At 46.1% G+C, this 23,120-nt stretch overlaps 1 protein-coding gene across 3 annotated transcripts in view; it reads right to left on the reverse strand.

Moving 5' to 3' along the window:
* ARMC3 (armadillo repeat containing 3) overlaps positions 1–23,120 on the reverse strand; it is a 641,613-nt gene that overhangs the window by 180,361 nt on the left and 438,132 nt on the right. The gene's annotated exons all lie outside the window — the stretch shown is intronic.

Below are 23,120 nucleotides of genomic sequence, written 5' to 3' on the forward strand. Positions count from 1 at the left end.
TGACTCTTAAGTAATACAAATATCTTAGTACTGATTTCCTATTTTCCTTAATAACTGCCAGAAAATGTGGTTCTATAATTAGATGTCATTTATTTATTATCTTCAACCAAATGTGAAATAATTTTAAATGAATGTACATATATACATACATACGTATATAATATTATACTAAATTTAATGGTTGATTTTCTAATTTCACTGCCTGAAAGCAGTCAGAGGAGAATAACTATTTAGACATGATTAGCTCTAGATAATAGATAACATCTATCCTGCAAGTATTTCCATGCAGATGTTTGTATCTATCTGGTATGCTGATATGGCATCTGCTACATTCTCCAGTCTTTTTATGTGTGTTGTTTGGTCCAACTTTTTTGGAGTGCATGCAGCCTCCTTCTATCCCTCTTTCTTATACCTAAGTGTGTGCATGTTTTCATATACTGTGGTACTGCTTTTTTTATGTGTCTTGGACATAGTCCTCTGTGGCATGCAAAGGAAAGGCATGCAATATTTCCGTCTACCTTGAGTAGTGTCTCTCATACAACTTGTCTTTCTATTTCTTTTATTTTTTAACTTTCATTTATTATAATTTTTAGCTAATAAAGCAAACATTATAAAATAGGTAATGTTAAGTTGTAGAAAAAGGAACATAAGAGAAAAATAAAGAAAATAACAATACATAAAATTCGTGACAATTCCTACAACCTCTAGTCCATAAATAGAAGGAATATCACAATAAAAAGTTATAACATATATTAATATTGGATCCTTAAACCTCTATAACAAATGAAAAAGCAAGTGAGGATAAATACAGTTCCTAAGAAGCAGATTTGTCATATATAAATCTCTTCAGCTGCATTGGGTTATAGAAGAGAAAATGTATTCCTCTGATACACTATTACACATTTACATCGGAACTTAAGAAAATAAGTTTCTCCTAATGTGAACTTGGCTTAAATTCAAGAAAATATTTCTTCAGCAGCTGTGTTTGCCTGCAGAGATCAGAAAAATATTCACTCTGCCTCCTAAAACAAAAAGGGACCTATTCTTTGTATTTCTTATTTGTAGTTTTTATTTTTTTGTATTTCTTGTTGCAGTTGGACACTGCTGGAGAGATAGTGGACCCTTGGGCCGACCTACCTAGGGAGGCAGGGTAGACTGGGAGGCAGAGCCACAAGCCGGAGGAGTTCACCCAGGAACCAGGGACCCCCCGGGAGGAGCCCGTAGGGTCCCGGGTCCTCGGGACTTGGAAGTGAGACAGAAAGTCCAGAGGCTGAGATAGGCGTAGACCGGGAACAGAGTGAGGAGAAAGGAAAGGAAGTCCAAGGTACCCGGAAGGCAGGGGACCGGCTGCACAGGGCCGAGGGCCGGCTGAAGGCAGGGCAGTGGGCGGCAGCGGAGTCTGTAGCAAACTGGAGTCTGAAGCAGGCTGTAGAATGAAGCGGAGTCTGTAGCAAACCGGAGTCTGAAGCAGGCTGTAGGCTGAAGTGGAGTCTGTAGCAAACCGGAGTCTGAAGCAGGCTGTAGGCTGAAGCGGAGTCTGTAGAAAACCGGAGTCTGAAGCAGGCTGTAGGCTGAAGCGGAGTCGGAAGCAGGCCGGAGTCAGAGGCAGGCTGCAGGCTGAAGCGGAAGTCAGAAGCAAACCAGAGTCGGATGCAGGCAGCAGGCTGAAGCAGAGTCAGAGGCAAACCGGAGTCAGAGGCAGGCAGCAGGCTGAAGCGGAGTCAGAGGCAAACCGGAGTCGGAGGCAGGCAGCAGGCAGAAGCGGAGTCAGAGGCAAACCGGAGTCGGAGGCAGGCAGCAGGCAGAAGCGGAGTCAGAGGCAAACCGGAGTCGGAGGCAGGCAGCAGGCAGAAGCGGAGTCAGAGGCAAACCGGAGTCGGAAGCAGACAACGTGAAGATCACCAGGAACGCAACTAAGAACAACTATGGAGTTGTGAACCTCGTTGTAAGGCGATGAGAGAGAGTTTGAGCGCCGGTTATATCGGGACTTGGGCGTGACGTCAGCAGTGCGGGCGGGGCCAGGCTTCCGGGAGCTGGGCGCTCATGAGGGACGTCCTCGCGCGTGCGCAAGGCTGATGAGAAGCAGGCACGTAATGGCGGCCGCCACGTGGAGAGAGAGAAGCCCCCGGGGCCCGGAGAGGGCGGAACGCGGTGATCCCTGAAGCAGAGGTAGGCGGGCTTGGGCCCTAACAGAAGGGAAGCGGTTGGGACCGCAACAGTACCCCCCCCTTTTTGGCCCCTCTTGAGAGGACCGGGTTTCTCCAGGTGGTCACGGTGGAACTGTTGCAACAAGGATTTGTCCAGGATGTTGCGGCTGGGCTCCCAGGTGTTGTCCTCATCGCCGCAACCCTCCCATGCGAGTAAATACTCCCACCTCCGGTTGTAGAAGCGAACATCCAGGACCTCGCATACCTGGTAAGTGGGATCATCGTCGATGGAAGTGGGTGAAGGATCCGCAGGTTTTCGGTGAAAGCGAGAGAGGACTACTGGCTTTAGCAGGGATACATGGAAAACATTGTGGACTCGAAGAGAGGATGACAACCTCAGTCGATATGAAACAGAGCCCACTCTCTCGGCGATCCGGAATGGTCCACAGAACCTGGGCGCAAATCTTCGTGAGGGGAGGCGGAGACGAATGTTTTTGGTGCTAAGCCATACTCGATCTCCTGGCTGATAGGTAGGAGCCGGTCATCGGTGGCGATCAGACGCCTGTTTGGCGGTAGAGGCTGAACGGATCAGTTTGTCCTGGGTTTTTTGCCACAAGGTCTGTAGCTGACGAGCCGTTAACTGGGCGGCTGGAGAGGCGCTGGGAGTAGCGATGGGAAGCGGAGGTCTCAGCTGTTTCCCGTAGACTAGCTGGAACGGTGAGAGTCCGGTGGCGGCATGAGCCTGATTGTTATAGGCAAACTCGGCCCAGGGCAGTAGTTCTGACCAGTTGTCCTGTTTTTCATTGGTAAAGGCTCGAAGGTAGGTTTTCAGAGACCGGTTCATTCTTTTGGCCGTGGAAAAGCTGAGCTTCACCTTGAAGCATTTACAGAGAGCCCTCCAGTAGCGTGCGACAAACTGGGGCCCACGGTCAGAAACTATGTCTTGCGGGAGGCCGTGTAACCTAAAAATATGCTGGGCGAAGAGGAGAGCTAGTTCGGGTGCAGAGGGTAACTTAGTCAATGGAACAAGGTGCACCATCTTCGAGAAGCGGTCGATGGTAACCCAGATAACCGTTTGGCCGCGAGAAGGAGGTAAGTCTACCATAAAGTCTGTAGCGAGATGGGTCCAGGGCTCTGTGGGAACTGGCAGAGGCTGTAGGAGACCGCACGGGGGTCCAGGACTGGGCTTTTGATGAGCGCAGGTGGGACAGGAACTAACATAGATGCGAACATCCTGTCGCATGTTGGGCCACCAGTAAAAGCGGTTAAGGAGTTCCAAGGTTCTCTCGCATCCTGCGTGCCCTCCAGTGAGGGAGTCATGAGCCCAGCGTAGTGTCTTTAAACAGTCTCTTCGGGGAACCACGGTCCTATCTTGGGAGAGGACTGTCAGGGCAGACAGGCGAACTTTACTAGGATCCAGAATGTACCGTGGAGGTTCTTGGTCTTCTTCGGACAAGGAAGTCCGTGAGAGAGCATCAGCTCGGAGATTCTTAGCCGTCGGCCGGTACTGTAAGACAAAATCAAAGAAGCTAAAGAACAGGGCCCAGCGGGCTTGGCGTGGGTTCAATCGTTGAGCCTGGGACAAAAACTCTAAGTTCTTGTGATCCGTATATACGGTGGTCGTGTGCCTGGCCCCCTCAAGCCACTGTCTCCATTCTTCAAACGCGAGTTTGATTGCCAACAGCTCTTTGTCGCCGATGGAATAATTTGTCTCGGCGGGGAAGAACTTCCTGGAGAAGTAAGAGCATGGCAAGAGTTGTCCGGACTCAGAGTGTTGACTGAAGACCACCCCGACGGCTATGCTGGAGGCGTCGACCTCGACGATGAAAGGTCTGGCTGGATCGGGATGACGGAGACAGGTGTCCATGAGAAATGCCTCTTTCAGGTCGGTGAAGGCTGCGACCGCAGCGTCAGGCCAGTTCTTGGCATTGGCTTCCTTGCGAGTCAGGGCAGTAAGGGGAGCGACCCGATGCGAGTACTGTGGAATAAAGTGTCTATAAAAGTTAGCGAAGCCCAAGAATCTCTGAAGGGCCTTGAGACCCTTGGGTTGAGGCCATCTAGTTATGGCAGATACTTTTTCGGGGTCCATCCGGAAGCCTGTGGAGGAGATGATGTACCCCAGGAAGGGCAGGGCCTCAGCTTCGAAAACACATTTTTCTAGCTTGGCGTAGAGGTGATTGTCTCGGAGGGCCTGCAGAACTTGTGTGACGTGGAGACGGTGAGTATCCAGAGCTGGAGAAGATGAGCACGTCATCAAGATAGACAATCACATGAGAGTGGAGCATGTCGTGTAGGACCTCGTTCATGAGATTCTGGAAGACGGCGGGGGCGTTGCAGAGTCCAAAGGGCATTACTAGGTACTCGTAATGCCCATCCCTGGTATTAAAGGCCGTCTTCCACTCATCCCCGGGGCAAATACGGACAAGGTTATAGGCCCCTCGGAGGACGAGCTTGGTGAAGATGCGTGCTTCCTGCAGGCGATGCAAAAGCTCAGAATCAGGGGAAGCGGATAGCGATCTCGCTTGGTGATGGCATTCAAGCCACGATAGTCTATACATGGACGGAGGGAGCCGTCCTTCTTGGCCACAAAGAAGAAGCCGGCTCCAGCAGGTGAACGAGAGGGACGGATGAAACCTTTGGCAAGGTTCTCAGTCACATACTGGGACATGGCAGCAGTCTCTGGCAAGGACAAAGGATACACCCGACCATGGGGAGGCGTGGTGCCCAGCAGCAGGTCAATCGGGCAATCAAAAGGCCGGTGTTGAGGCAGTATTTCAGCCATTTCTTTGGAGAAGACATCGGCGAAGTCTCGATATGGCTCGGGCAGCAGGAGAGAGGAGCAGAGGTGCAAGGTTTTCAGTGGACATGGGAGGCGTAAACAATGTTCAAAGCAAAAGGGACTCCATTAGGGATGTGAATCGTTTTTTGACGATTTAAAATATCGTCCGATATATTTTAAATCGTCAAAAATCGTTAGGGCCACGATACAATGCCAATTCCCCCGATTTATCGTTAAAAAATCGTAAATCGGGGGAAGGGGGAGGGCAGGAAAACCGGCACACTAAAACCCCCTAAAACCCACCCCCGACCCTTTAAATTAAATCCCCCACCCTCCCGAACCCCCCCAAATGCTTTAAATTACCTGGGGATCCAGTGGTGGTCCAGAACGGCGGCGGTCCAGAACGGCCCCCTCAATTGAATCCTGTTGTCTTCAGCCGGCGCCATTTTCCAAAATGGCCGCCGCAAAATGGCGGCGGCCATAGACGAAAACGATTCGACGCAGGAGGTCGTTCCGGACCCCCGCTGGACTTTTGGCAAGCCTTGTGGGGTCAGGAGGCCCCCCAAGCTGGCCAAAAGTTCCTGGGAGTCCAGCGGGGTTCCGGGAGCGATTTCTTGCCGCAAATCGTTTTCCGTACGGAAAATGGCACCGGCAGGAGATCGACTGCAGGAGGTCGTTCAGCGGGGGTTCCGGACCGCCGCCGTTCCTGACCACCGCTGGATCCCCAGGTAATTTAAAGCATTTGGGGGGGGGGGGGGTTCGGGAGGGTGGGGGATTTAATTTAAAGGGTCAGGGGTGGGTTTTAGGGGGTTTTAGTGTGTCAGCTCACGATTTTAACGATTTTCACGATAGTTTACACACCCAAACGCCAACAATACGATTCCCTCCCCCTCCCAGCCGAAATCGATCGTTAAGACGATCGAGGACACGATTCACATCTCTAATAAAGTGTATTTGGACTTTCAGAAGGTGTTTTACAAAGTGCCTCATGAAAGACTCCTGCAGGATAGGAGGCAATGTCCTATTGTGAATTACAAATTGGTTAAAAGATAGGAAAGGGAGTGTAAGACCAAATGGTTTGTTTTTTCAGTGGAGAAGGGTAAATAGTGGAATGCCTCAGGGATATGCAGTAGGATTGGTGCTTTTTAATATATTTATAAATGATCTGGAAAGGGGAACAACAAGTGAGATGATCAAATCTTTAGATGACTCAAAATTATTCTGATTGATAAATCACAAGAGGATTGTGAAAAATTGCAGGACAACTTTTCAATATTGGAAGACTGGGCATCCACATGGCAGATGACATTTAATGTAGACAAGTGCAAAGTGATGCACATGGGAAAAAAGAACCCACATTGTGGTTATATGATGTTAGGGTCCATATTAGAAGGTACCACCTAGGAAAAGGATCTGGGTGTCATAGTGGACAATTCTTTGAAATCTTTGGTTCAGTATGCAGCAGTCATAAAAAAAAGTAAACAGAATGTTAGGAATTATTAGGAAAGGAATGGAGAATAAAACAGAGAATGTCATAATTCCTCTGTACTGCTCCATGATGAGGCCGCACCTGGAGCACCGTGTGAAAGTCTGGTTGCAGTATCTCAGAAAAGATATAGCTGCATTGAAAAGGTGGAGAGAAGGGCAAACAAAATGATAAAGGGATGGAGCGATTCCCATACGAGGCAGGTGTAAATCTGCGCGCGCCAGCGGGCTGCTGGCGTGCCATCACCTGACCCGGGGGCTGGTCCGGAGGCCTCGGCCATGCCCCTGGGCCGGCGCCACGCCCCCAGACCCACCCCAAACTGCCCCCTGACCCCCGGACACGCTCCCTCCCTCCCCTTTTACGAAGCCCCGGGACTTACACTCATCCCGGGGCTATGCGTGCGCCGGCGGCCTATGCAAAATAGGCGCGCCGGCGCAGGGCTTTTAAAATCCGGCCCTTAGGGAATAGCTACTACTTATCACTGTACACTAGCAGCATGGGATCTATTTACAGTTTGATATCTTGTCAGAAACTTGTGACCAGGATTGGCCATTGTTGGAAATAGGATATTAGGCTTGATGGACCTTCGGTCTGACCTAGTATGGCAATTTTTATGTTCTTATGGATACTTATGTTTTATCTCCTCTGCATGTCCTGCTTTTGAATTCTTTGTTCATGCCTCTAAATGTCACTAACCTCATTTTATTCAAGCTTTTTCTATTTTTTCCTTACTTCCAGAACAGGCAGCAGCCTCTCCAAAGTTCTAGTGTTCTGCAGACTAGGCATGACACCAGTGCTTTTATTTATTTATTTATTTATATTTATAAACTTTCCATCCAATTAAAGACTTAGGGCAGTATAAGAACAAGCAACAATATAATACAATAAATAAAACAAACAATAGCACTCATATACAAACGGTACAAAAAATATAACAATCACAAAAAAACAAGAAATTCATCCTAATCACTTAAATGCAATGTTTTTATTTATTTATTTATTTATTTAACTTTTTTATATACCAACATTCAGGACGGTGGTCCCATCATGCTGGTTCACAAGAAACAGGGGTGTAATTATAATAAACTTTACCATTTAAACAATAGTGCAGAAAAGCAGTTACAAATAACAAGGAAAACAATAACTTGGAATGAGAAGGGAAATGAAAGTCAGATAGTTATATATAAGTATAATAACATTGTAAGAGGTAAAGGGAGGCATGCAGTTTTAGGAGATAGACAGATAACTTGTTCTGAATATTCAGCAGGATAACATCCCATTGAATATACTCATCTAAAGTTATCTGGCCATATGTAGCTTTGTATGAATTTAACTAGTTACATTTTTAAGTTATCCAGCCTTGTGAAGCTGGATATCTTGTTGCTTAACAAGATATCTTCAAAAGATATCTAATTAAGTAGCATTCTAAAGCACAAAAAAAAAAAAAAAGAAAAGAAGTGCCTTGTGAACCTCCTGCTGATTCCCATTCCTTTCCCCAATGTCTTAACTGGCTCTGCAAAGCCGAGCAACCTCCACACCCCAAAACCCCAACCGAAGACTTAAAAAACATTTTCCAGAGTTGCAGATCACACCTCATCCCCCTTCTTCCTGTATTTGATTGTTTTTTAGTCTTCCTCCCTCCCTCCCTCCACCCCCCACCCTCTCCCCTACTGCAACATGAACATGCACCCCCAATCCCCCACCTCTTCCTGATCCAAAAAAACTCTGCTGGGAGTGAGGTATCTTCTACCCACTCTCACCGCTTCCAGCACTGTTCTGATAAGAAAAGCATTGGGAGTATAAGTTACCTGCAACTTATGTTTCCAGTACTACTCTGACAGTAGCATCACTGAAAGCATAAGCACTTGTAGCTTATGCTTCCGGTGCTTCTCTTTTTAGAAGACTGCTGGAAGCACCAGAAGCAGGTAAGAGATACCTTGTTCACGGCAGGGTTTTTCTGGGTCCAGAAAGGGATTGGGGGTTGGGTCATGTGTTCTTCAGGTTGAGGTGGGGAAAAGGGTTGCAGGGGGACATACTTCCCCCCCCCCAAAAAAAATACAGGGAAGGAGGGGGAGTGGGGGCCAATTTGCGACACAAATTTTTTAAAGTCTTTGGTGGGGTTTGGTCTGCCAGGGCCAGTTAAGACATACTGTGGAGAAGGTTAGGAATCGGGTCACTAGCTAATTAAGACATAGGTAGCACAATAAGAACATAGGAATTGCCATGCTGGCTCAGGCCAACATCCATTGAGTCCAGCATCCTTTCTCCAACAGTGGCCAGTCCAGGTCGCAAGTACCTGGCACATCCCATAAAGTAGATCTCATGCCAGTTACTCACGCTCACGGATAACAATGGCTTTCTTTAGTCAACCTGGCTGCTAATATGTCATGGACCCATAGCAGTTCCTGAAATTATTGAGGTTAGCACTAACAAAACTTTGTTATTTTTTAAAAGAAATGTTATCAGCAAATTTCAGAACTACTATGGGCGCAACAATGGCGCCATCATTGGCTAACCTATATAAGGAAAGATTTGAGAAAGTTTGGATACAGAATTCTCCTTTTGGTGGAAAAATATCCCTTTGGAAGAGATACATCGACAATGTCTTTGTTTTATGGTCTGGTTTTTCAAATGAATTAAATGAATTTCTGCTTTGGTTGAATTCTTCTTGTGAGGAAGAGATACAATTTTCCATGTCGTATGACTTTTCAGTCATTCCTTTTCTTGATGTCAAAGTATACAAATCTGATCAGGGTCATTTAGAAACAACTCTCTACAAGAAACCAACCGACCGTAACACTTTTCTTAATTACAGTAGTTTCCAACCTGCTCATCTTAAAGACAGTTTGCCATACTCGCAAGTACTTAGAATTCGGAGAAATTGCACTAATTTGAGCGAATTTAAAAAACATTCTCAACAAAAATGTATTGAACTATTAGAACGTGGGTATCCATACAAGTTATTAAGTAATTGTTATAAGAGAGCACAATTTTCTAATAGAGATCAACTACTAAAGAGATCTAGATCAAGTGTTTATAATGATAGTAATCTTAATTTCATAACTAGATTTACCAGTTTGACTCCTGGTCTGGTTAAAATTTTGAAATCACATTTCAACATTTTGCAATTACTTCCCTGTTTCAAAGATTGCAGAATACGTACATCATATATATGATCAAAAAACATTAAGGAAATTGTAAGTTCCTCTCATCTAGCTGAAAAGAGATGTGATACGGTGAATACATTGTGGGGCAAAAAGCCAAGGGGACACCATCGCTGTGGACATTGTTCTTTTGGTCAAATCATGACACAAGGGGATATTTTCATTGACCCCAAAGATTAAAAAAAATTTTTTTGAAGGATTTTACGACTTGCAATTCAGATCATGTCATATATGCCCTCATTTGTCCTTGTAGTCTGGTATATGTTGGTAAGGCCACCAGACCATTAAGCACCAGGCTTGCAGAACATAAAAGCTGTTTGAAAACCGCCAAAACTGAAGCACCTCTACTATCCTATTGTATAGAATTTAAACATAAATTCTGGGATCTGCGATGTAGTGTTCTGGAGAGAGTTACGTTGAACATCAGGGGTGGTGACAGAGGTAAGAGACTTTTACAGCAAGAATCACGTTGGATATGCAAATTGCAAAGTTTCGCTCCTCTGGGTTTAAATTTAGAAATTGACTGGTTTCCATTTTTTTTAAATAAATGCCATCAAATTTTAATACAATCATTGTTACACATTGACTCTGTATATATTTGAAACATCTTTTGTCATGAGGGGCGATGTTAGAGGAAAGAGACTTGCATGGTAGGGATCATGGTGGATATACAAATTGCAAGTACTCTGATGTCATGGAATTTAATTCAGAAACGTATTGGTTTCCATTTTTTTATTTTAATCTTTTCTGTTTTTTCAATGAAAGGAACAATGTTGACAACACATACAATTGATATACATGAATCTATTTTTGCAATTTAAACATCATTGGTATTGAATTTCATTGCTCAGGCAGTTTGCTCCTATTGGTGGAGCCCGTATATAAATAGAAAGTTCATGCACCGGCGTTTTTTGATACAAAGTCGCCATTAGCCGTTCTCCGCGGCACAGAAATATATGGATGTTGGAACTTTTTTCAAAGAAGGTATTTTGGAGGTTTTAATTTAAATTGTTTATTAAGCTGTTCTACAATATTGAATCTCTGATGAAATTACATTTTGTTCATATAGCTTGTCTTGATACAACCATACAGCGAAACGTTAGCTGACGTCAGCTCAATGAATGAACAAGCTGTTTCCTCAGGGTTGCATCTAACTTTCTCAAGGATGTCCAATTTGGATTGCTGAGAAGAGTCACCGCATGTAGACTGTTTTTTGTGCAATATTTCCAGTCAGATAAGTTAAAATTTCTACCATGCTCAGAATGTGTAGTGCATAACCTATTCATAAGAAAAATACACTATGATTTTTAAATGATGGGAGTACAGCTGGAGTTATCAACTAGTGAATTTAAATTTAAAAAAAAAATCTATAAAAATATCTACAAATTAATAAAAAGTAAAAAATATATTATTGAGAAATAAAATTTAGAAATTTGGTGGTTGGAAGTTTTTAAGACCAATGATTGACATTTTCCTCTGAAATGCTGCAATGTTCTTTATAGTACAAGCATGAGGTTCTGAGGCTTTTTCCTCCTTGATTTAATATTTGTAAGAATTCATATATTAGTATTGTTAAATATGATATGTGTGAAGTTTTTTTGCTTTTTTATGGATGTTTCCTCCAGGAACTTGTCCAAACCTTTCTTAAACCCTGATACACTAACAGCTTTCAACACATCCTCTGGCAATGAAATCCAGAGCTTAATCATGTGTTGAGTACAAAAATATTTTCTCCTATTTGTTTTAAATGTACTAGTTAGTAAGTAGAGTGCATGCCCCCTAGTCTTTGTACTTTTTGAAAGAGTAAACAACCGATTTGTATTGTATCTCCCCACAACCATTTCTTCTCCAAACTAAGGAGCCCTAACTTCTTTTGCATTTCCTCAAAGGGGAACCATTTCATCCCTTTAGCATTTTGGTCATCCTTCTCTACCATTTTTCTAATTCTGTTATATCTGACCAGAACTGCACACAGTACTCAAGATGTGATTACACCATGGCATGATATAGAGGCATTATGATAATCTCTGTTTCATTGTTTATTACTTTCCTAATAATTCCTAGCATTCTATTAGCCTTTTTGGCTGCTGCCGCACACTAAGCAAAGGATTTCAACATATTATCCATGATGAGACCTAGATCCTTTTCATGAGCGGTGACTCCTAATGTGGAACCTTGCATTGTGTTATTTTAATTGTCATTGCTCTTCCCTTAGGGCTAGATAAAAAAAAATATATATATATATGCGCGCATGTCCATGTGCGCGCACATGTTATAAAATCAGGAGGTGGCGCCCGCAATGGGGTCGAATAAAGCAAAATCGACAAAATCGGGGTCTCCCAGTTCCCTCCCAGTCCGCTCCAATTTAGGAACGTACTGGGAGGAACTTTCCTACACCCTACCCTCCCTTCCCCTTCCCCTCTCCTCCCCACCCTCCAAAACCCATTTTTTTACCTTTTGTTTCACATTACTTCAGGGCCTGACCTGAAGTAATTTGCGTGCGCTGGCAAGGCTCCGGGACAGCGAGGAATGGCGCCGTCCCGGGCTGCCCCACTCCGCCCCCGGCCCGTCCCCTTTTGAGGCCCTGGCACTTACTCGCATCCAAGGGTTTATGCGCGTGGCCGAGCCCATTTGAAAATGGGCCCGGAGCACGCCAGGGTTTTAAAATCCAGCTGTAAGTGCATCTCTTTGCACTTCTCCACATTTACATCCCCCATCCCAATTTTGCAAGGTCCTCTTGCAATTTCTCACAAACCTCTTGTGATTTAACAACTTTGAATAATTTTGTATCACTTGCAAATTTGATCACCTCATTTGTTCCCATTTCTAGGTCATTTATAAATATGTTAAAAAGCAGAACAGATCATTCGGGTACTCCACTATTCATCCTTCTCCATTGAGAAAATTGACCATTTAGTTCTACTGTCTGTTTTCTATCTTTTAACCAGTTTCTAATCCATAATAGGACATTGCCATCTATCCCTTGATTTTTTAATTTCCTCAGAAATCTCTCATGGGGGATTTCTGGAAATCCAGATAAACTATATCAACTGGCTCACCTTTATCCACATGTTTACACCTTCAAAAACGTGCAGCAGATTGGTGAGGTAAGACTTCCCTTGGCTAAATCCATGTTGACTTTGTCCCATTCAATTATGACTGTCTATATGTTCAGTAATTTTGTTCTTTATGATAGTTTCTACCATTTTGCCCAGCACTGATGTCAGGCTCACTAGTGACTAGTCTGTAGTTTCCTGGATCACACCGGAACCCTTTTTAAAAATTGGTGTTACATTGGCAACTCCCCAAGCTTCAGATACCCCAGATAATTCTAAAGAGAGTTTACAAAATAACAATAGTATATCTGCAATTTCATTTTTCAATTCTTTCAACTTTCTGGGATGTATACCATCTGGTCCAGATGATTTGCCACTCTTTAGTTTGTCAATTTGCCTTATTACATCTTCCAGGTTCATTGAGATTTGTTTTAGTTTCTCTGAATTGTCACCTTAAATATAATTTCTGGCATGGATATCTCCTTTATATCTTCTTCAGTACAGACTGAAGCAAAGAATTAATTTATTGTCTCCATTATGGCCTTGTCTTTACTAAGAGCCCCTTTTACCTCTTAATCATGTAATGGTCCAAATGACTTGCTTACAGGCTTTCTGCTTCTAATGTACTGAAAAAGGTTTTATTATGAATTTTTTTCTTCCATGGCAAGCTTCTTTTCAAAATTTCTCTTTACTTTTCTTATCAGTGCTTTGCATCTAGCTTGCCAGTGCTTATAGGGGTAGATCTTTAAAAAATACGCGATTGCGTACTTTTGTTCGCGCACCAGGCGCGAACAAAAGTACGCTGGATTTTATAAGATACGCGTGTAGCCGCGCGTATCTTATAAAATCCGGGGTTGGCGCGCGCAAGGGGGTGCACATTTGTGCAACCTGCGCCGAGCCCAGCGCGCGCTGCCTGTTCCCTCCAAGGCCGCTCCGATTTCGGAGCGGCCTCGGAAGGAACTTTCCTTCGCCCTCCCCCACCTTCCCCTTCCTTCCCCTACCTAACCCACCCCCCAGCCCTATCTAAACCCCCCCTACCTTTGCCAGCCGGCAGCCCCGCTCCGTCCTCCGGTCCCGGGGGCTGGTCTGGAGGCCTCGACCACGCCCCCGGGCCGGCGCCACGCCCCCGAAACGCCACGGACCCCCCCCAAAACGCCGCATTGTTTCGGGAATGCCCCCAGACACGCCCCCTTCCGCCCCTTTTCGAAAGCCCCGGGACTTACACGCGTCCCGGGGCTTTAGGCGCGTCGGTGCACGAGGGCCCTGCGCACGTAAATCCAGAAGGATTTACGCACGCAGGCCTTTTAAAATCCGCCCCTCATTGTTCTGCTATGTCTCATTGTTCTGCTATGTCTTTCATAATACACACCATGGCTTGATATAGAGGAAATATATTTTCCATTTTATTCTCCATTCCTTTTCAGATCATTCTTAGCATTCTATTTGTTGTTTTGACAGTTGTTGTGCACTGAGCTGAGGATTTCAACATATCGTTTACAAGGACTCCAAAGTCCTTTCCTGGGTAGGGTCTCCAAATACAAATCCCAAATACTTGCCATTTAGCTGTTAATTTTAGAGTTATCTGGCTAAATGACATTGAATATTGACCTCTAGATGTTTATAATTAGTACATTTAGATGTCTATTTTTCATGCAATTATGTTTTTTTGGAGGATAAGTGTTTACCGGTGTTTTCATGGCATCAACAGTATTTCTAGGTGCATTTTTCAGTTGATTCAATTTAATCCTTTATTTCATGGGGGAAAAAAAAACATAACACGCCCAACAGCCCAAATACTCTCACCAGCTATCAGCATAACTCTAGCATTAACTCCCTTTGTTGTGATGTGAACCTTTGGCCAAGGTGGGGTTGGCGCTACCAGCAGAATTAGGTCCCCTCTGCAGGTGTTCGTCATCAGCAGGCGGAGCAGTGTGGTGAAGAGACCTCTCAGGACCTTCACCACTACCAACCCTCGTTCCCCGCAGGTTCAGCCCTTGGGTACCGGGGCTGGCTGGACTTAGGCGCGGGTCTCTGAGCGACAAATCCAGGAGGATGACAGGTGAAGGCAGAACCGGGCAGGCAGCAGACAGGCGAATCCAGGGAACAGGCCAAAGGCCAAAGGTCAGGGCAGGCAGCAGACAGATGAAATCCGAAGAACGTACCAGTCTCGAAGCCAGAAGAACCATCCAAGGAGCAGGAGAGCAGATCCAGGGAGGAAGCATGGGGCCAGGAGGAGAGGAAGAGCAGGTGCTGGAGCAGGAACACAGAGAAGCAGGAACTGGAATCGGAACACGGAGAAGCAGGAAAAGGAGCAGGGACGGAGAGAATCAACTTGCTGACTCAGGAGAGTGCGACCTGTTGCTGAGGCAAGGTTAGAGCAGCAGGGGCTGCCTTAAATAGTCCATCCCTGCTGACGTGGGCATCTGGGGCCGCGGGAAGCTTTCCTGCCACGGCCCCTTTAAATGTTGTGAGGAACCGCGCGCGAGTGCCTAGTAAGCGCTGAGGCTGGCAGCGTGCTGGTGGCAGTACTGGCTCCCTGCCGCGCAGAAAGGAAGCAACAGTGGCGGCTCCAGGGCATTGGAGAAAGGGAAGGGCCTGCTCGAGGGGTAAGTGTGGTTGGCCGTGTGGTGCCGCAGCCAGCCATCACAACACCCTTACAGTAGTTTCGCTACATCCAAAGCACTGAACCTAGATAAAAGAAAAAGCATAACCAAGGCACTCACATCCTTCCAGCACAACCCGAGATCTCATTCCCAGCACTCTCAACCCCTCCCAACATAGTTCCAGCATTCTCACCTATTCCTAGAACAGAATCAGCACTCTTATTCCCTCCCAGCAGTTCTCCCACAGTCCTCTTCACAGTCTTAGCACTCACTTGTCACTTCAAGGATCCCTTTGGCTTCCTGGCTGTAGTAGCTATTACGGAAGTGGATCCTTGGGCTGGAGGAATAGGGAGCCAATGGGGAGGAGCCCCAGAGGACCCTTCCGATGGCAGGCGAGGCTGTAGAAGGCCCAAGATCCCGCATGACCTTCACTACTACCAGCCCTCGTTCCTCGTGGATTGAGTCCTTGGGAACCGGGGCCAGCTGGACTTACATGGAGCCTCAGGCAGGTGGAAACACTCGTAATCAGGGAGGCAAGGATCTTGGTAGGCAGCGTATCTCATAGTCAGGCAGGCAAGGGTTTTGGCAGGCAGCATATATTGTAGTCAGGCAGGAAGGATCTTGGCACGGAGAAGACAGAAGACAGGAACCAGGAAATCAGACGACACATAATCCAAACAGGAACTGGAGCCAGGAGTAGCCAAGGCAAGACTTGGGAAGCAGGCCTTGCCTTAAATAATTGCAGGCTTGGGAGGAGTTCGAGCCCCTCCCGCGGTGACCCCTGAATAGATGTCAGGTGGAGGTGCGCCTGGGAAGCCAGGGGTCAGGAGGAAGGCAGAGCAGGAACCGGTGGTGTTTCGTCCTGCACGTGATGTCGGCGCAGTGACCCTAGAGGGAGGCCACAGTGCGGCTCTCTAGCTGAAGCAAGGTTCCCGGGCCTGAGGAGGCAGAGTCGGCCGTGCTGGTAGGTGGGGGAGACTGGCTGCGGTCCCGTGTGGCCAACTTTCACAACAATAGCATTAGCTGAAAGAGTTGGATGCTACCTGTAACACTCCCCCATCGGTAAGAGCAAAGAGGGGTTGCTGGCAGCAGCCTGATGATGCTGTCCAGGGACTGAGAAATTTGCTCAGGATGCTTCTTCACAGCCAGTGATCAGAATGGGGAATGGCATCACCAGCAAGCCATGTCTGTTTTCAGGAGTTTTCTATTCTAACCAAAAAACCCAAATTCCCCTTTAGGGATTTTTTTTTTTATCAGGGGTGTTTGGTTATAACTGAATATAAGAATTCTAGCTATAAGCAATTTTAAACATAAAATATATCCTGAAATCATCTAATTACATTATAAAATTGCATATCATAAACAATCATAACAACTCTGTAAACACAATAAAATAAAAACATGCATGCAATAAACAATTGCATATAATAATCAATAAAAATACAGTGTTCAGGGAGCCGCTAGATGGAGAGGAGTGGAATATCCTACCTGCTACGGGGCTGGACGGACTTTTACCATCTCGTTTGACCCTCGGAACAGCTGCGGGAGATACGACCCGAGAGGAGGCTGCCAGTGACGTCAGCAAGGTGCGTCTGCCTATTTATTCAACGGCAGACAGCACAGTAAACTCGGAGCCGCTAGACAGAGAGGAGTGGAATATCCTACCTGCTACGGGGCTGGACGGACTTTTACCATCTCGTTTGACCCTCGGAACAGCTGCGGGAGATACGACCCGAGAGGAGGCTGCCAGTGACGTCAGCAAGGTGCGTCTGCCTATTTATTCAACGGCAGACGGCACAGTAAACTCGGAGCCGCTAGACGGAGAGGAGTGGAATATCCTACCTGCTACGGGGCTGGACGGACTTTTACCATCTCGTTTGACCCTCGGAACAGCTGCGGGAGATACGACCCGAGAGGAGGCTGCCAGTGACGTCAGCAAGGTGCGTCTGCCTATTTATTCAACGGCAGACAGCACAGTAAACTCGGAGCCGCTAGACGGAGAGGAGTGGAATATCCTACCTGCTACGGGGCTGGACGGACTTTTACCATCTCGTTTGACCCTCGGAACAGCTGCGGGAGATACGACCCGAGAGGAGGCTGCCAGTGACGTCAGCAAGGTGCGTCTGCCTATTTATTCAACGGCAGACGGCGTTGGACCGGCTTAGACCGGCGAAGGCGGGAAGGCGCACGAAGTCCTATATCCATCGGACTAAAGTGTTCCAACCTCCGCAGTCTTGTTACTTGCATTGATCTTCAGAACTGTGAGTAGAAACCCTTCTTGTTGACTGTTCTACCATTTCCTCAAAATGCCCCACACAAAACGTAAGGGTAAGGTCAGACAGGAGACCTCAACGCCTGTAAGACCTAACCCGATTCAATCAATGATTACGGGTTTCTATTCACCATAAGAGACTGTAACCCCGGAGAGGCCTTTGATTGTGGGAGATAAGGAACAAGTACTTTCACAATCTGGCGAAGTCAGTCTAAGTCCCGGGGCACCAACTACCCCAGCTCCACCTCAAAGTGCTGACAATGTTGCTGAATCAGGCTCATCTATTTTACGGAAGTCGTTTATAGAATTGAGTCTAAGTGAGGGGATTCAGCACATTGAGACGGCACAATTCCCAAAGTTTGGAGAAGCTACGGTTACATCTGGTGTGAGAGAGCTAACAGTCGGAGATAATAGGGGATCCGACGGAACATCTTTGCATGTTGGAAAAGAATTAACTTCTCCGGTCCCAAGGAACTTTGTAACACAAGAATCAGCAATAACCAGATTAAATTTGTCCTCTACCCCTATAGCAATTCCGGAAAACCCCAAACAGGTGTCGCTAGAAATGGTTTGGCAAGCGGTAACTGCTTTACAAAGTAATATAGCTAATTTAAGCTTAGATATAAAGGACATGCAGAATGTTTTGATTAATATTAATCCTCTGGTTACAAATAATACAGCTATATTGGTGAAAGTGGAAGAAGAGTTAACTACAATTAAAAATGTACAGGCAAATATTATAAAAGGTGAAAATATAATGGCCAGGAAAATTGAAATGTTGGAAAATTCAGCTCGCTATTTAAACTTAAGAATAGTCAATTTCCCAAAATGTAAGCTTATGTCATCTAGAGAACAGCTAAAAAATTATTTCCTGGAAATATTGGGGATAACAACAGAAAACCTACCTGTAATAGCTAATACATATTTTATAGGGAAAAGTGATCAGAGGGAGAATAAAGATCAACATTATCAGGAAACATCTTTGAATGTGACAGAATTATTGGAGGCTTCTTTAAGTACCCAAGTAGAGAGTAGGGGAACTCTATTGGTTAAATTTGCTCAGTCTACGGACAGAGACAAAATTCTTAGATTATTTATGTTAAAAAGAACCACTCACTACCTGGATCAAAGAGTCTGGATATATCCTGACATAGCAAAAGAGACCCAAGCTAGAAGAAAGAGATTTATAACTTTGGCAAACCTTGCAAAAACCTTTGGTTTTAAAACAATAATAAGGTTTCCGTGTAAATGTCTATTGTGGGCAGGGGATAAAAAATATATTTTCTATGATCCACAAAGTTTTGAAAAATTCTTGGAAGAGCAAAGGGTCCCTAAAGATGGAGACTAGAATTCTGAAAAGAAAAAAAAACCTCTGTATCAGTTCTGGAATATTAACTATTTAGGATTTGTTTTCTTCCCTTATGATTGTAAATACTTGTTCTTTTTTCGGCTCCCTTTAAAGAGTAACTGTGAATAAGGTGGTTTAAAAATTTGTTTATTATGTGGTTTAATCTAAGACTTAGAAAAATTATGTTAACCTTACTCACAAAAAATAATGTTCATTGTATGTATGAATGATTATATATAATTTGTTTCTTGATTCAGATGTAATCAAAAAGCTATAAATAAAGAAGGAAAAAAAATAAAATAAAAATAAAAAATACAGTGTTCATATAACAAAACAAGACCTGATCTTTAATGCTTCACATATTCAAGGGAAATTATAAGTAAAGAATGGATTTTCATGACTATGGTTAGTATCTGATCATTCCCAATTCCTTTGGAATGGAATTCCAGAAGGTGTAACCCACACAAGAAAGAGCTTTCATTCTTGTCTCTATCAATTTAACATCTTTAAATGGAGAAATTACTTACCTGATAATTTTGTTTTCCTTAGTGTAAACAGATGGACTCAGGACCAATGGGTATAGTGTACTCCTGATAGCAGTTGGAGACGGATCAGATTTCAATCTGAAGTCAGCCCTAGTACATATACCCCTGCAGGAAGTGCAGTTCTTCAGTATTCTCCTTGAAAAGCATTGTGGATATATGTGTGACTGACTAATTTGATTAACTTGAATAACTTCATAACTTGGTTAAACTTTATAACTTGATTAACTTGATTAACTTGATCTGGTTGAATTGGCTATAGCTGGAGCCTGCCAGTGCCCTCAACCGGAAAGCGTCGACACCCGGTAGGATGGGTGTCCTAAGTGAAGGAAAGCATGCTTACCCTTGAATCATTCGAAAATTCCATGAGTAACGGCAGCCAGAAGTGGGATGCTGAGTCCATCTGTCTCCACTAAGGAAAACGAAATTATCAGGTAATTTCTCCATTTCCTAGCGTGTAGCAGATGGACTCAGGACCAATGGGATGTATAACAGCTACTCCTGAACCGGGTGGGAGGCTGCCCGTGACCCACTTAGTACTGTCCTTGCAAATGCCGTGTCCTCCCGAGCCTGAACATCCAGACGGTAGAACCTGGAGAAGGTGTGGATGGAGGACCATGTCGCCGCCCTGCAAATCTCGGCGGGTGACAACATTCTGGTTTCTGCCCAGGACACCGCCTGGGCTCTAGTAGAATGGGCCTTGACTTGTAGAGGTGGCGGCTTGCCTGCTTCTACGTAGGCTGCCTTGATGACTTCTTTGATCCAGCGGGCTATGGTTGCCTGCGAGGCCGCTTCCCCTTGTCTCTTCCCGCTGTGAAGGACGAATAGGTGGTCCGTTTTCGTATGGGTTCTGACATTTCCAGGTATCTGGATAGGAGTCTGCCGATGTTGAGGTGGCATAGACTTCGAGCTTCTTCCGAATTCTTAAACTCATCCGGCGTTGGTAGTGAGATGGCTTGGTTGAGATGGAAGTGTGACACCACTTTGGGGAGGAACAAAGGGACCGTGCGTAGCTGGATGGTTTCCGGGGTGAGCCTGAGAAACGGCTCACGGCAGGACAGTGCTTGTAGTTCTGAAATACGGCGGGCTGAACAAACTGCCAGCAGGAATGCTGTCTTCAAAGTCAATAGTCGGAGAGACAGTCCGCAGAGGGGCCTGAAGGAGGCTCCTGCTAGAAAATCCAGGACTAGGTTGAGGTTCCAAAGAGGTACCGGCCACTTTAGAGGTGGGCGGATGTGTTTGACTCCTTTCAGGAAGCATGAAATGTCCGGGTGAGAGGCTATGCTGTTGCTCTTACTCTTGGTGCCGTAGCATGACAATGCAGCCACCTGTACCTTGATGGAGTTGAGGGACAATCCCTTCTGTAGCCCGTTCTGTAGGAATTCCAAGATCGCGGGAATTTTGACTGAGCATGGTATGATGTCGTGGTCTTCACACCAGGCTTCGAATACTCTCCAAATTCTTATGTACATTAAAGATGTGGAGAACTTGCGTGCTCGGAGTAGGGTGTCGATTACAGCTCCCGAGTATCCGCTCTTTCTCAGGGAGCCCTTTCAATGGCCAGGTCGTAAGAGAGAATCGAGCTGGGTCCTCTTGGAGGATCGGCCCTTGTTGGAAGAGGTCTCTGTGTGGAGGCAGCGGCAGGGGGGTCCCTGCCAGTAGTCTTCTCATGTCTGCGTTCCACGGTCTTCTTGGCCAGTCTGGGGCCACCAGAAGCACTATGTTAATATGTTAATATGTAAATATCTTTAACCCTTTAGTTTCAATTTTTCAGGCTCACATATAGAGCCTCCTTCAAGCTGCAGCACCTTTGTTGCAACTTGTTACTCTTGTTGCTCCCCTTTCCCCCTTCCCTGTTTTTTGTATTTTCCACCTTTTTGTTCAGATGTAAACCGATATGATGTGCCCTCTAATGTCGGTATAAAAAAAGCTGTTAAATAAATAAAGTACTAGTCTCCTGTGTAGCTGTATCTTGTGAATGATTGCGCCCAATAGGGGCCACGGCGGGAAGGCCTATAATAGAGTCCCCTATGGCCAGGTCTGTACCAGGGCATCGATCCCCTGGGACTGAGGTTCCCACCTGCGGCTGATGTACCTGGGTACTTGGGCATTGGACTGGTTTGCCAGAAGGTCCATGTCTGGTGTTCTCCACCGGTTCACTATCATTTGGAACGCTGCGGTCAACAGTTTCCATTCTCCTGGGTCTAGACTTTCTCTGCTGAGGTAGTCCGCCAGAATGTTGCCTTTCCCGGCGATGTGGACGGCCGAGATCTCCTGGAGATTTACTTCCGCCCACGACATTAGGGGGTCTATTTCCAGCGACACCTGTTGGCTTCTGGTTCCCCCCTGATGGTTGATGTAGGCCACTGTTGTGGCATTGTCCGACATTACTCTGACCGCTTTGTCTCGGAGTCTGTGAAAGAACCGTAGGCAGGCTAGTCTGACTGCCCGCGCTTCTAGGCGGTTGATGTTCCATCCCGACGCTTCTGCGTTCCACTGCCCTTTGGTGGTTAGCTCCTCGCAGGGTGCTCCCCATCCTTGTAGGCTGGCGTCTGTGGTGAGCAGGGTCCAGGTTGGTGAAGATAGTCTTGTTCCCTGGCTCAGGTGGCTGACCTGCAGCCACCATCGTAGCTGGGTCCGAACTCTGCCCGGGAATTCTAGGCGTACGGCGTAGTTCTGAGACAGTGGATTCCATCACAATAGAAGTAAGCGCTGCAGGGGTCTCATGTGAGCTCATGCCCATGGCACTACCTCCAGTGTGGATGCCATCAGAACGAGGACTTGCAGGTAATCCCATGCTGTGGGGCGAGGTTCGCTCAGCAGGATTTGTAACTGGTTCCTCAGTTTTGATCTCCTTGTGGGAGTCAGGCTGACCTTGTCTTCTTTGGTGTCGAATCGGACTCCTAGGTATTCTAGAGACAGTGAGGGCTGTAGACAACTCTTGTTTGTGTTGACCACCCATCCGAGGCTCTTCAGTAGAGTTTTGACTCTGTTGGTTGCCTGGTGGCTTTCCTCTGGGGATTTCGCCCTGATCAGCCAATCGTCTAGGTAAGGGTGTATGAGGATTCCTTCCTTCCTCAGTGTTGCCGCCACCACCACTATGATTTTGGTGAACGTCCGTGATGCTGTGGCTAATCCGAAGGGTAGTGCCCGGAACTGGTAGTGACGGTCCAGGATTTTGAAGCGTAGGAAGCGGTGATGTTCCTGATGTTTCAGGATGTGTAGGTAGGCTTACGAAAGGTCCAGGGATGTGAGAAACTCTCCCGGTTGTATCGCCCTTATTACAGAGCGTAGGGTTTCCATGCGGAAGCGGGGTATCCTCAGGTGGCGGTTGACAGACTTGAGGTCCAGGATGGGCCTGAACATCCCCTCTTTCTTGGGGACGATAAAATAAATCGAATAATGCCCAGTATTTATTTCTTGTGGAGGTACTGAGATTATGGCCTCGAGGGCCAGTAATCTGGTCAGTGTAGCTTCCACTGCCACCCTCTTGGAGGGGTCGTGGCAGGGGGATTCCACGAACTTGTCCGGAGGGGTTCGGAGGAAATCCAGGCAGTACCCCTCTTGAACGATGGTTAGGACCCACTTGTTGGAAGTTATCTCGATCCATCTGTGGTAGAATAGGGCAAGTCTGCCCCCTATGGCTTCTTCCCTTGGACGGGTCGGCTGAATCTCATTGTGGGGTGCGGCTGGGGCCTGGACCCAAGCTGGTTCCCCTTTTGT

Source organism: Rhinatrema bivittatum, chromosome 2 (genome assembly GCF_901001135.1).
Source record: "Rhinatrema bivittatum chromosome 2, aRhiBiv1.1, whole genome shotgun sequence".
Taxonomy (NCBI): domain Eukaryota; kingdom Metazoa; phylum Chordata; class Amphibia; order Gymnophiona; family Rhinatrematidae; genus Rhinatrema; species Rhinatrema bivittatum.